Source organism: Physeter macrocephalus, chromosome 11 (genome assembly GCF_002837175.3).
Source record: "Physeter macrocephalus isolate SW-GA chromosome 11, ASM283717v5, whole genome shotgun sequence".
In the NCBI taxonomy this organism is placed as follows: Eukaryota; Metazoa; Chordata; class Mammalia; order Artiodactyla; family Physeteridae; genus Physeter; species Physeter macrocephalus.
In genome coordinates this window covers 84,724,055-84,739,057 of record NC_041224.1, presented here as the reverse complement: position 1 = coordinate 84,739,057, position 15,003 = coordinate 84,724,055, and the positions used below count along the sequence as shown (strand labels likewise).

Here is a 15,003-nt window from a genome sequence, read left to right as displayed (position 1 = left end):
AAGAAAAGGAAAGAGAGAGAGAGAAAGAAAGAGAAAGAAAGAAAGAGAGAAAGAAAGAAAAAAAGAAAGGAAAGGAAGGAAGGAAGGCAGGCTGAGTTAAATCCAGGCTGGGTTGATGAGAGAAACAGTCTGTAGGGAACATAGGAAATGCCTGCACATCTCTTGCTTCCCTGAGTGCTCCTCACAAAGGGGTAATCTTGTTGAGTCCGATTTCAGGGCATTGACCGAGTCGTGTGTGGTAGTGCACAGGGTGACGTGTGTCCACACGCTGTGCACATCCCTGTGGCCTCCTCTTCTGCCCTTCCTTCCAACAGGCTAGGTGGAGGGGGTGGGGGCCAGCATCTCCCCAGGGCGGCCAGCATCCCCTGCAGGCTATCCCTAGTGGAAAGACAAAACCCTGGTCCAGGAAGCTCTGCCCACCAGGTCTCCTCTCTCAGAAGATGTTGCTGAAACATCCTTTTAGGGCCCTAGTACCTCTCGTGGCCAAATCAGATCTGGAGATGTCATCCTCTCCTTCACCCATTGTGAGCTGTAGTTATTGTGGTTAATCTGATGAAATAACTGTGACTTTCCTTCAAGTGATCTGAGCCTTTGAGCCCTGAGAACTGGAGCCGAGCTTTGAGAAGCAAGAAGAGAAGGGAAACGGCATTCATCCATCCTGGAGCGGCGCTGACTGCATTGCCTGCCGCAGGGCTAGTGCTGAGCGAGAGGTGCTGCTTTCCTAATCATCTGACACGCAGAGATTGAGAGGAAGAGTATCAGCCTATAAAATGGACCCAAACCTGAGGCTCAAAAAAGTTAAGTAATTTACCCAAGATCACACATCCAGAAAGCGTTCTTCCTCAGTGTTGCAAAGGCTTGGGGTATCCTACTCCAATTTTCTTTATTTGACCTGGGATCTACTTGAGACTGTATGTGAAAAATCTGATTTTCTAAGATGAGAGACAGTGCTCTCCAATACACTATATCCAGGTGGTTCAGACACTGAGCTAATTCAGCCAGCCCCGTATTCCCTTACTAAAACCCACACTGAGACAATAATAAAAAGATGAATAGCCCAGTTAAAAACTGGGCAAAGCATCTGAAAAGACATTTCTCCAATGAAGATATGCAAATGGCCATTAAGCACATGAAAAGATGCTCAACATCATTAGCCATCAGGGAAATGCAAATCAAAGCCACGACAAGATACCACTTCACAGCCACTAGGAGGGCTGTCATTAAAAGTCAGACAGCAGGGAATTCCCTGGTGGCCTAGTGGTTAGGATTCTGCACTTTCACTGCCATGGCCTGGATTCGGTCCCTGGTTGAGGAACTGAGATCCTGCCAGCAGCACGGCACAGCCAAAAAAAAAACACAAACAAACAAAAAACCCCCAAAAGTCAGACAGTAACAAATGTTGGTGAGGATGTGGAGAAATTGAAACCCTGAGACACTGCTGGTGAGAACATACAATGGTGAAGCCACTTTGGAAAACCATCTGGAAGTTCCTCAGATGATTAAACATAGATTTATCATATGATCCAACAATTTCACTCCTAGGTATGTACCCAAGAGAAATGAAAACATATGTCCATACAAAAACTTGGGCATGAATGTTCATAGCAACATTATTCATAATAGCCAAAAAAGTGGAAACACACGAAATGCCCACTAACCAACGAATGAATAGATAAGATGTGATATACCCATACAGTAGAATATTATTCGGCCATGAAAAGGAATGAAGTACGGATACAAGCTACACATAGATGAACTTGATATCCTTATGCTATGTGAAGGATGCCAGTCACAAAGGACCACGTGGTGTGTGACCCCATTTATGTGAAATTGGGCTAAGGGGGACAAGGTTTATTTTTGCAGTGATGAAATTCTAAAATTCTAAAATTCACTATGGTGGTGGTTGCACAACTCTGTGTATATACCGAAAGCCATTGAATTGTACCCTTGGAATGAGTGAGCTGTATGGTGTGTGACTTACTTCTCAATAAGCCTTTTTTAAAAAACCCATACTGTGTTCGCTTCAGCCACACATATACTAAAATTGGAACGATACAAGGAAAATCATCACGGCCCTTGTGCAAGAGTGACACGCACATCTATGACACATTCCATATTTTGTCTATTGTCGAAGCCAAAAATAAAATAAAATACTGAAAACATTTCAGTAGGCTTTGCCTGAGGAAAGAATCCACCAACACAGCTCAATTTTAAATGTTTATTTTTTGGTTTTATTTCATTCTATTCAAATGTGTCATTTAAAGTCAAAACTAAACATTGTTTTTAAAAGCTGGTATGAGCTTTTGAAAGGCATGGTTTGATTCCCAGCTCTGCCTGTGGCTAAATCATGTGACATTGGACAAGTCACTTCCGCTCTGGGCCTGGGTCTCCTCACTGCAAAACGGGAGCAATGGCACCTATGCTACCTTGTAATGGGGTTCAGGCTGCACCTTCACCAGGGACATCCTGGGCGGAGGTGAGTGGGACCCATGGCTACATCTGCTCAGAGGGGGTCTCTGCTACTAATTGTCCCAAGGGCACCCTTGGAGCTAATGCCAGCCTCCAATGTTACAAAGCCTAGAAATACTATTTCTAAAATGCTAAGCAAAGTGAGGGTACATGGTAAGCGGTCAGCTAACGGCAAAGGATGACTTCAGCTGCAAATAACTGAAAATACTCTCACAAAACTGCAAGTCCTGAAGGACAGTGGGGACCAGGAGGTCCAGTCAGGCCTCCTGCTCGAGTCTACCCTTCCCTGGGCTAGCTCTCTCTTCAGACCAGAAGCAAGATGGCAGCAGTGCTTGTAGGCCTGACACCCTAATGTCCCAAGATCTCATAGCTTAGAGACTTAGCAACTAAGTGAGCTGAGCAGAATTCTACACTCATCCACTTAATGAATATATTCCTTCAGCGCTGACTCATTCTGGGCCCAGTTCTAGGTACTGGAGATCCTTACATTCCTCGGAGAATCAGATAATGAGCAAACAAATGTAAAAACAAGGTAATTCCTAATTGTGAAACATGTTAAGAAAGAAAGAAAATATGGTGATAATAAAGCATCCCTGGGGGAGGTAACTTCAGACAGGGTGGTCTGGGAATGCATCTCCAAGCAGACTGGACTGCTTTGGTGAGGGAGGGAGGGGACAGACGGTGCAGGGTCCTGGATGGCCGTGTGCATGAGAAGTTCTGCTTTTATTCCAAGTAAAATGTGAAGCCATCAAAGTTAGGGAGGGGAGGACATCTGCTGTGAAAGACACAGATTGAATCACAGCTCCATCAAATTACTCACCTATCTTGACCCTCAGTTTCCATACCTGTAAACTGGGATTAAAAATTCCTACCTCATTGTATATTTGAGTTGCTACCAGAATAGATCTCAAAAGTTCTCATCACAAGAAAAAAAAAAAGTTGTCACTACGTGTGGTAATGGATGTTAACTGGACTTAGGGTGGTGATTATTCCACAATATATACAAATACACAAATACCAAAGCATTATGTTTTGCACCTGAAACTAAAATAATGTTATATGTCAATTCTATCTCAGTTTAATAAATAAATAACTCATTCACAGGGTTATAAGAACAAAACATGAAAATAGAAATGTACTGCGCAGGAAAATAAATATTAGCAACCTCTTCCATGTGTTTCTTTAAAAACTGAGGGCTGAGATGTTTAGGGGTAAGTGTCTGCAACCTACTTTGAAATGCATGAGAAAAATAAGCTGTTTTGATGTGTGGAGAGAGAGGGTGGGTGATGGGTAGGTGTGTAATGAAACAAGTAGAATAAAATGTTAATGGACGAATCTGGGTGATAGATATATGTCTGTTCACTGTAAAATTCTTTGAACTTTTAGGTATCTTTAAAACTTTTCGTAACAAAATTTTGAGGAATGGGGGAGAGGTACCACTTGTATTTTAAGGAATTTGCAAATGCTTCTCCCCTCCCTCTCCAGCTTCACATGCTCTCCTTTCTTGTCTGATGGCGTTAGCAAGTCACCTTGCAGTCCTGCCGAGTAATTCGGTCCAAAGCGGGACATGTGTCCACTGTGCGGTGACAGTGACCAGGCGTCAGGGAGGAAGTTTTGCAGTGAAGCCCCGGCGGAGAGGAGCCTTGGCCGCTTGAGAACATGCGGGGCTGTCGCCGCCAGAGGGCGGGCTCGTGGCGTCCTGAGCTCGAAAGGGGGCGCGGACAGCGCGGCAGGAAGCCAGGTTCCTTCCCTCGAGCAGAAAACAGCCCTTCAGACAGGACAGTCTGAGAGTCAGCGCCTACAGTCTGGCCCCGCAGATTCTGATAAAGAAGAGAAGGAGGGACGGAAGAAAGTAACGCGCGTTGAGCAAGTGTCAGACAGTGCTCCATGCCTTCCATCACTTATTTCATGTTTTAGTTATGAATCAGTCTGAAAATAGAACAGGAGTTGAAGTGCAAAGGATCTACATTTCACTCCTGGTAGAGACTGCCCAGGGAATTCCTGGTTCTCCGAGGGGAGAGCAGCTTTTCGGGGGACAACTTTCCTCCCTACCCCACCCCTCTCCAGCAAAGGGACTCAGAGTACCTATGTCCCCTGGGCGGAGATAGCACCTCGTGGTGGCTTCCGGCGACCTCACCCAGCATCTTCAGGGAGACTGCCTACCCCACGCAGATCTGCCCACCAGCTTCTTCCTGTGGGACTGGGGAGGGGGGTGGGCAGTGTTAACCTTGAACCCTTCCTTCCTCAGCTCAAACCATCCACAGCTCCCTCTAATGGAAGCACTTTTTGAGACTATCTGGTACCCTAGCCACCGGAGATTCAGGCATAAATTATCAATCCCTCGGTATTTTTCAATCATATTCATTCAAAGCCGCTCTATACAAACCAGTAGTTTCCTCAGATTTTCTTTTTTGCGTAGTCACAGCCTAAACGTCTCAAATATTATCTTCAGAAACCTCTACCCCATGTCCCCACCCAACAGACCAACCCAGAGCCTCTGGGCGTGTAGCCCAGCAGGGAGCCCCAGCCCTAAATGTTCCTTGGGGCTTCTTAAAGGTCAGCCACCTTATCCTCCCCTAGAAGGGAAGCAGGGTTATGCCAGAAAAGTTACCTCCTGACTTTAGATTTGCCAGATTGGGAGAAGGGGAGATCTGAATCCCACGAGAATTTGGTTAGAAAGGCTGGTATGTCCCAGATTTTGATTAATGCTTCTTTGGTGTTTAAATACTTTTATTCACAATAATACGTGTTAGGCCTAAGAAATAAGATGAGCATGAAGACAATTAAATTCATCCATGAACCCATCCTGAGATAAACACTCCTACATTTTGGTGTGTACTGCACTGAACTTTCTATTTCTGTGCATCAATTAAAACATGCCGTTTTTCTTTGAAGGATATAAGATACACTATTTGTAACTGTTTTTATTATTTAATAATGATCGCAAGTACCTTTCAATGGTTAAAGGATAATTTTTTAAAGATGAAATTATGACTCTCCTACATATATAAAATGAACACGTGTTAAAATTTTTACTTAATTCGTATTAACGAGGGAACAATTAAGAGGTTACAAAAGAGGAGTCAAGAAAGCAAAGACATTTATAGATGAGGAATACTGAAATGGATTTACAAATGAACACAAAAGTGGCTTGGACCACTGGGGAGGAGCTAGTCAAATGAACCTCCGCCAGACAATTTAGTTGCATGTCTATAAAGAATTATTTGCATTGCTATCAGTTGTGGAGATACAAAATAACCCAAAGGCCATGAAAGGTGAAGAACCCCATAGAATCAGAATCACCTAACCCAGGTGGCTGTGCTCCACACAATGCCTAGTTTTAAACTGAGGTACACATAAACACTACACTGCATAAACAAATATACGTCCATGCTCTCTTTTTAATGGTCACATATTTTTATTATGTTGATGTTTCTATAATTTATTTAGCAAACTGTTATTGGACTTCTAATTCTTCATTAGTATAAACAATGCTGGGGTAGTTCCCTCACTACGAACATCTTTGAACATTATCTGATTAATTCCTTCAGATAAATTCCTAGAAACGAAAGTGTGGATGTGCAGATTTCCAAGGTGTCTGATGCCTGTTGACAAATGGCCTTTATAAGCTTCTTTCTAACCCACTTTGAATCCTCCCTCAAGTCCAAACTCTCTCAAGTCTGATTTAAGATTCAGAGATTTTATGCTCCATTGACGTAAAACAAATAGACCGCCAGTTATTTCTCCAGCAAAAAAATGGGTTTATTTAGGATCATCAAAGAATTGCAGTTCAGGGTCTGCAACCATGGTGAGCCACATGCAAGTCCCCAGCAAAAACAGAGAGGAGCACTCTTTTATAGAGGGAAAAGGAAGTGGGAGGGCTGTAAACAGAGTCTGTGGCTTTTCATTGGCTGAGTTGTGACTGTCTCTCATTGGCTGTGCTCCTGCAGGCAAGAAGAGTGAGTTCTTTCTTCTTCGCAGAGCCTGAGAGCTTCCCCCTTCTGCTCTCCCTACTCTATTTTAATTGAGGTTTCTGTTTATTAATTTTTTACAGCTCCTTTGGCAAGAAATGATTTCTTGCACTGAAATTTCATTCCACTTCTCGGTAAAATTATTTGCTAATGAAGGAAAAGACTACAGAGTGTGAAGTCAATGGAGAATTCAAACAAATGTGCAGATAAGTCAACCTAAGCCGTCATTTCTGCAAATTCCCTCTTTCATAGTCTGCTCCTAATAACACCCTCCCCTCCCCATCTCCAACACCACACAGAACTTCCCCCCCCCCCCCCCAGCACCCTCTCTTCAGAGGCAGAGAGAAAAGAGTCCCTCAGACCACTGGTGTCTTGAGACCTAAGTTTTCCCACCCCTACTTCTTCCCAGTTAGGGTGATTTCCCAGCACTTGTGAGAAGAGATCTAGGGGGTCTTATTCAATCCTACCAAGCCTGTTATAAAATTAGTCTGATAACACCCATCAGGCAAGGTCACTGGGAGAATTTGACAATTTGAAATTTACCTGAGCCCTGTTCTTCCAATAAACAAAGATGGTGAAGAAACCCCCCCAAACCCATGTGTTCCAAAGTCCGCCTAATCCTTTTGCATTCTGGGAAACAGCTTACCACAAAGGACCACCTTCCCCATGTGACTTAGATAAGACTTGAGGTCCACTCTCTCCCATGACTCCTCATAAGACTCGCAGACACCCCGCTAATTACCTGTGATGAGGCCAGACACAGTCCCTCCAACCTCCTGTTCTTTGTCTCAGAAGTGATTGCCCAAACTATTGGTCCCCCTGAAACTAGCTAGACACAGAAGTGAACATTTCCTGTCTGGTTGACTGAGACTCCTCCCCCTGATCACAAAACAACACCGACTGTACAATTACCCCATGGATAAATTGTCTGCTCCTTCCTAGACAAGTTTAAGGGACTTTTCTACTCTCTTTGGATCTGGGGTACTCTACCTATTGCAATGGCTTGAACAAAATCAATTTCCCTATTTGTTTGTTTTTTGTTTGGTTTTGGGGAGGAGGGTGGGAGTGATGGGGGACCTTTAACACACTTCTCTTAACTCAGAGTGCAATTCTCCTCTCTCCCTCTCTCCCCCCTCTCCTCTCTCTCTCTCTCTCTCTCTCTCTCTCTCCCCCCTCCCTCTTTCTCCCCCCGCCCCCCGCCCCAAGTCTAGCAGCTGGGGGTAGTTCCTAGTAACTCCCAGTCGTAGCTGAGGTGCATCTGTTCCTAGCTAGGATCCCACCCCAAGATGCCTCTGCCTATTTCCTTTCTTTAAGGGGTGGCTCCCACTCCCACAAGTTTCTGACCACTCTCTGAAGGAACAAGGGACTGTATAGGCTCTATCTAGCTCACCTGCTCCAAACTGACTACCCTAGGAGGTGGAAGGGTGGGTGAAGCAGTGGGAGAAAGTGCTCCTAGAGGAGGGCGGGTCAGCCTGGGGAAAGCGTGCACCTGAGGGTCACGAAGAGGCCAGAGGAGCCCACACCTGAGGCCAGCTCTATGGGAGGGGTCAATCCTGGAGACTGGCTGGAAGAGCAGATAGGGTTGGGGAGGCTGGACACGGGAAGAACACGTGCTCCAGAGGGAACATTTCACTCACACGTTCATTCAACAAACTTGAATTAACACAACTGAGTTTCAAGAATATGTATGGAGTGAGTGAGCGAATGAATGACAAAGTAGAGTAAGTCCCCTACGTACGAACGAGTTCCGTTCCAAGAGCGTGTTTGTAAGTCCAATTTGTTCATAAATCCAGCACGGTTAGCCTAGGTACCCAACCAACAAGATTGGCTCTATAGTACTGAACTGTAATAGGTTTATAATACTTTTCACACAAATAATACATAAAAAATAAGCACACACACAAAATAAACACTTTGAATCTTACAGTGCAGTACCTTGAAAAGTACAGTAGTACAGTACAACAGCTGGCATCCAGGGGCTGGCATCGAGTGAACAGGCAAGAAGAGTTACTGATTGTAGGAGGGGGAGGAGGTGGGAGATGGTAGAGCTGAAGTATCGTCAGCAACAGGAGACGGAGGGCAAGCTGCAATGTCACTCATGCCTGACGTTGATGGAGCGCACATTCGCATCTTTGAAAGTTCGCAGCTTGAAGGTTCGTATGTAGGGGACTTCCTGGACTAGACACAGGGAAAAGACTTACTGTACTGACACGGATAAGACAAATAGAATCCCTGCATGCTCAGAACTCACCTAGACAGGAAGATGATTCAAGTGCAAAACACCTATGATACAGCTGTGTAAAAGAGGTGCCATAATATTCTATGGAAATGAAAAAAGAGAGAGAAAAATCATTTCTTGCAAGGTGTCAGGGCCCTCCTAGCCCATAGGAGTGTTGGTGCACATTGGAAGAAGTCCACCTTGACAGGCCCAGCACTCTGGGTCTGTGATAGGGAAGAACCTTTGTACTCTATTACAGGGATGTTGCCTACAAGCTTGAATTATACATAATAGCCTATCTCTGGGAACCACTGCCTCCCAGGTAATGCGTGTTAAGCTAAAATACCTTTGTCTGACTCCCAGGAAACCTCCTGACCAGGCCCACCTGTGATTGGCTGTGGGTGGGAAGAAATGAACACAAACCCTCCTTCCCATCTGGAGTCTGATTGTAACCAGGACTTTTCCCCTCCTCCCCTTTTAGTATAAAAGAAGCCTGAATTCTAACTTAGGGACGATGGCTCTTTGGGACACTAGTGTGCCGTCTTCTCAGTCAGCTGGCTTTCCAAATAAAGTCGCCATTCCTTGCCCCAGCAACTATCTCTCGATTTATCGGCCTGTCGTACAGCAAGCCACACAGGAGGATGGACTGCGTAACAGCCCCGGGGTTTGACAAACAAAGACCACTGGTGTCTTGAGACCTAAGTTTTCCCACCCCTACTTCTTCCCAGTTAGGGTGATTTCCCAGCACTTGTAAGAAGAGATCTAGGGGGTCTTATTCAATCCTACCAAGCCTGTTATAAAATTAGTCTGATAACACCCATCAGGCAAGGTCACTGGGAGAATTTGACAATTTGAAATTTACCTGAGCCCTGTTCTTCCAATAAACAAAGATGGTGAAGAAACCCCCCCAAACCCATGTGTTCCAAAGTCCGCCTAATCCTTTTGCATTCTGGGAAACAGCTTACCACAAAGGACCACCTTCCCCATGTGACTTAGATAAGACTTGAGGTCCACTCTCTCCCATGACTCCTCATAAGACTCGCAGACACCCCGCTAATTACCTGTGATGAGGCCAGACACAGTCCCTCCAACCTCCTGTTCTTTGTCTCAGAAGTGATTGCCCAAACTATTGGTCCCCCTGAAACTAGCTAGACACAGAAGTGAACATTTCCTGTCTGGTTGACTGAGACTCCTCCCCCTGATCACAAAACAACACCGACTGTACAATTACCCCATGGATAAATTGTCTGCTCCTTCCTAGACAAGTTTAAGGGACTTTTCTACTCTCTTTGGATCTGGGGTACTCTACCTATTGCAATGGCTTGAACAAAATCAATTTCCCTATTTGTTTGTTTTTTGTTTGGTTTTGGGGAGGAGGGTGGGAGTGATGGGGGACCTTTAACACACTTCTCTTAACTCAGAGTGCAATTCTCCTCTCTCCCTCTCTCCCCCCTCTCCTCTCTCTCTCTCTCTCTCTCTCTCTCTCCCCCCTCCCTCTTTCTCCCCCCGCCCCCCGCCCCAAGTCTAGCAGCTGGGGGTAGTTCCTAGTAACTCCCAGTCGTAGCTGAGGTGCATCTGTTCCTAGCTAGGATCCCACCCCAAGATGCCTCTGCCTATTTCCTTTCTTTAAGGGGTGGCTCCCACTCCCACAAGTTTCTGACCACTCTCTGAAGGAACAAGGGACTGTATAGGCTCTATCTAGCTCACCTGCTCCAAACTGACTACCCTAGGAGGTGGAAGGGTGGGTGAAGCAGTGGGAGAAAGTGCTCCTAGAGGAGGGCGGGTCAGCCTGGGGAAAGCGTGCACCTGAGGGTCACGAAGAGGCCAGAGGAGCCCACACCTGAGGCCAGCTCTATGGGAGGGGTCAATCCTGGAGACTGGCTGGAAGAGCAGATAGGGTTGGGGAGGCTGGACACGGGAAGAACACGTGCTCCAGAGGGAACATTTCACTCACACGTTCATTCAACAAACTTGAATTAACACAACTGAGTTTCAAGAATATGTATGGAGTGAGTGAGCGAATGAATGACAAAGTAGAGTAAGTCCCCTACGTACGAACGAGTTCCGTTCCAAGAGCGTGTTTGTAAGTCCAATTTGTTCATAAATCCAGCACGGTTAGCCTAGGTACCCAACCAACAAGATTGGCTCTATAGTACTGAACTGTAATAGGTTTATAATACTTTTCACACAAATAATACATAAAAAATAAGCACACACACAAAATAAACACTTTGAATCTTACAGTGCAGTACCTTGAAAAGTACAGTAGTACAGTACAACAGCTGGCATCCAGGGGCTGGCATCGAGTGAACAGGCAAGAAGAGTTACTGATTGTAGGAGGGGGAGGAGGTGGGAGATGGTAGAGCTGAAGTATCGTCAGCAACAGGAGACGGAGGGCAAGCTGCAATGTCACTCATGCCTGACGTTGATGGAGCGCACATTCGCATCTTTGAAAGTTCGCAGCTTGAAGGTTCGTATGTAGGGGACTTCCTGGACTAGACACAGGGAAAAGACTTACTGTACTGACACGGATAAGACAAATAGAATCCCTGCATGCTCAGAACTCACCTAGACAGGAAGATGATTCAAGTGCAAAACACCTATGATACAGCTGTGTAAAAGAGGTGCCATAATATTCTATGGAAATGAAAAAAGAGAGAGAAAAATCATTTCTTGCAAGGTGTCAGGGCCCTCCTAGCCCATAGGAGTGTTGGTGCACATTGGAAGAAGTCCACCTTGACAGGCCCAGCACTCTGGGTCTGTGATAGGGAAGAACCTTTGTACTCTATTACAGGGATGTTGCCTACAAGCTTGAATTATACATAATAGCCTATCTCTGGGAACCACTGCCTCCCAGGTAATGCGTGTTAAGCTAAAATACCTTTGTCTGACTCCCAGGAAACCTCCTGACCAGGCCCACCTGTGATTGGCTGTGGGTGGGAAGAAATGAACACAAACCCTCCTTCCCATCTGGAGTCTGATTGTAACCAGGACTTTTCCCCTCCTCCCCTTTTAGTATAAAAGAAGCCTGAATTCTAACTTAGGGACGATGGCTCTTTGGGACACTAGTGTGCCGTCTTCTCAGTCAGCTGGCTTTCCAAATAAAGTCGCCATTCCTTGCCCCAGCAACTATCTCTCGATTTATCGGCCTGTCGTACAGCAAGCCACACAGGAGGATGGACTGCGTAACAGCCCCGGGGTTTGACAAACAAGGAGCAAGCTGGCTTTTAACACCATCCTTCTCATCCTCTCAGCTGGGCATCCCGGTGCAGGACTCAGCCTGCTTCTCTGTGGGTGGCTTCATGGAGGAGAAGCACTTGCGTCTGCTGGAAGGACAAATAGGACCCTGGTAGGTGGAGATGGGGGAGGTGGGGTGGAAGGGGGCTGTTGAGAACAGAGGGAAGGGCATCCCAGGCAGAAGGATTGGTGGAACAGCATTCTGAAAGTGGGCATGAAGAAGCTCCCACTGGGAGCATGGAGATGCTGCTGGAGCTGTCCCCTGGGGGGTCAGAGCAAGCTTACCCTCTGGGTGAGTGCTCCCAGGTCACACACCCAGACCAGTCAAGCAGGGCAGCCTAATGACTCAGAACGCAGGCTTGGGAGTTGTTGTGGACTGAATTGGCCCCTAGATTCATACATCGAAGCCCTGATCCCCAGTACCTTAGAATGTGACTGTATTTGGAGACAGGGTCTTTAAAGAGGTAATAAGGTTAAATGAGGCCATAATGGTGGGGCCCTAATCCAATCTGACTGGTGTCCTTATAAGATGGAGAGACACCTGGGATGCACAGCCACAGAGAAAAGCCCATGTGAGGATGCAGTGGGATGGCAGCTGTCTACAAGCCAAGGAGAAAAGCCTCAGCAGAAACCAGCCCTGCTGGCACCTTGATCTTGGACTTGCAGCCTCCAGCAGAAGTATGGGAAATAAATGTCTGTTCTTTTTTTTTTCTTTTTTAAAAAAATTTATTTACTTTATTTATTTATTTTTTTGGCTGCATTGGGTCTTCGTTGCTGCGCGCAGGCTTTCTCTAGTTGCGGCGAGTGGGGGCTACTCTTCATTGCGGTGCGTGGCCTTCTTATTGCGGTGGCTTCTCTTGTTGCAGAGCATGGGCCCTAGGTGCACAGGCTTCAGTAGTTGTGGCACGTGGGTTCAGTAGTTGTGGCTCATGGGCTCTAGAGCACAGGCTCAGTAGTTGTGGCGCACGGGCTTAGTTGCTCCGTGGCATGTGGGATCTTCCCGGACCAGGGCTTGAACCCGTGTTCCCTGCATTGGCAGGTGGATTCCCAACCACTGCGCCACCAGGGAAGCCCTAAATGTCTGTTTTTTAAGCCACCTGGTCTAAGGTATTTTGTTAGAGCAGCCTGAGCAGGAGTCAACCTCAGGCTCCAAACTTCCTCACTGGGTCCCAAAGGACTCAGCCTCTTGGAGCCTGACTTCTGATCTGATGCATAAAACACAGAGCAGCAGCAGCTCCAGTGAATCGTGCATGTGAAATGGGCGTCTAGTAAGCGTGCAGATGTGGACAGAGTGTAATCTCTAAAATGAGGTGCATGCACCTGGGGTGCAGAGGGGAACAGATGCATGGGGGGTGGGGGGGAAGAAAAGATAAGAACTTCTTTTTATATTTATTCTACATCTTCCCTTTACATTTCTATTTTTACATATGGTTTTCATGGACATAGCACAGAAATGCATAAATGTTTCTAATTTATGAAGAAACATCATCCTTGTACATTTCTACTTTGTGCATGGTTTTAATGCATATTATATACAAATGCAGTGCTATGTGTATGTGACACATGAATAAACAGATTTGCATCTTGTAGGGGTACATGATTCTTAGATGTACTGATAGGAATGTGCAATCAAAAAAACTCTGGAGGCCTGTGTAGACCATAACAATGTGTCCCCTAAGATTTCTTTGTATCCACTGATCAGCCATGGGAGGGAGTGTGATTATAGCTAGATGCCATCAGGAGGTTGGAGGTTAATGGGAGAATGGCAGAGCACCTGTGCCCACCTAGCCCTCTGGACAAGACCTTTGAGGTGGGAGCTCCAAGTATCCCCATGAGAGTCATTGTGAGATTCTGCCAATGAACGAGGACCTTCCAGGCAGTGGATGAGCCCCAACGGCACAGACATTGGCACAAACATCACTCTTCGGGTGGTCCGCTTTAATGATTAATAATAACGTGGTTATAACCGTAACATGATTAATAATTCACAGCAGGAAAGCTGCAAGGAGTGGGCAAGTGGAAACCAGAATAGGAAAGGAAAAAGGGGTGGACACTGACTGGTGGCGCCCCCGACAGCCTGGGCACCAGTGAAGCTCCCTTTGAGTCTCCCCAAAATGACCGGAGGCACTTGGACGGGGCGGGGCGAGGAGAGCAGGTAACATTCTTGTTTGGGGAGATAAGCGGCCTGAGGCCTCTGTCATTTGGGCATCAGCGTAAATGTGGCCCCATTTCACAATCACGGACAGGTGGACAGATGAGTCCCCGTGGCCCATGAGTTCTGTATTTCTCCGAATCTCTGCTGTCTGGGGCCGGGGAGCTCAATGCCTAGAATCCACATGATGAGGCAGTCCAGGGAGCCCCAGAGCAGACCATGAGGATGGAGGAAGTGGGTTTGCCTTCACTCTATGAGCGGTTTTTATCCATGAAGGGAGAGCCTGATAAACAGAATACAAACCTGTGGGTCTGAGAGCGGGCAATGCTGTGTTGTGTCCAGAAAAAAAATGCCCAGACTTTGGTTTCATCCAGACTTGGTTGAAATTCCTAGCTGTGTGACCTAGACAAGTCACTTAACGTCTCTGAGCCTTGGTTGTTTCATCTGTAAGACAGAAGTATTCTCTTCCTCAGGGCAAACAAGGGGAGGAGAGGTCTATGTGTCCAATCCACCCTGACCTCCAACATCCCCACAACCTTCCTCTGGGGAATGACATTCTTTTTTCATTATTATTAATTTATTTATTTATTTATTTTTGGCTGCGTTGGGTCTTCGTTGCTGTGCACGGGCTTTCTCTAGTTGCGGTGAGCGGGGGCTACTCTTCGTTGCGGTGCAGGGGCTTCTCATTGCGGTGGCTTCTCCTGTTGTGGAGCACGGGCTCTAGGCGCATGGGCTTCAGTAGTTGCAGCTCGCGGGCTCTAGAGCGTAGGCTCAGTAGTTGTGGCGCACGGGCTTAGTTGCTCCGCGGCATGTGGGATCTTCCAAGACCAGGGCTCAAACCCGTGTCCCCTGCATTGGCAGGTGGATTCCCAACCACTGCGCCACCAGGGAAGACCCTGGGGAATGACATTCTGAGTACAGAGTCTTCAAAGCTCCAGGAAAACCCCTGAGTAGCA

General features: G+C 46.5%; 1 non-coding gene across 1 annotated transcript; it reads left to right on the top strand.

Annotated features, from left to right (window-relative positions):
* Positions 1–2,014: 2,014 nt before the first annotated feature.
* On the top strand, positions 2,015–2,121 carry LOC112061892 (U6 spliceosomal RNA). Its single transcript, XR_002890419.1, has one exon. It is a non-coding gene; the product is annotated as a U6 spliceosomal RNA (small nuclear RNA).
* Positions 2,122–15,003: the final 12,882 nt, after the last annotated feature.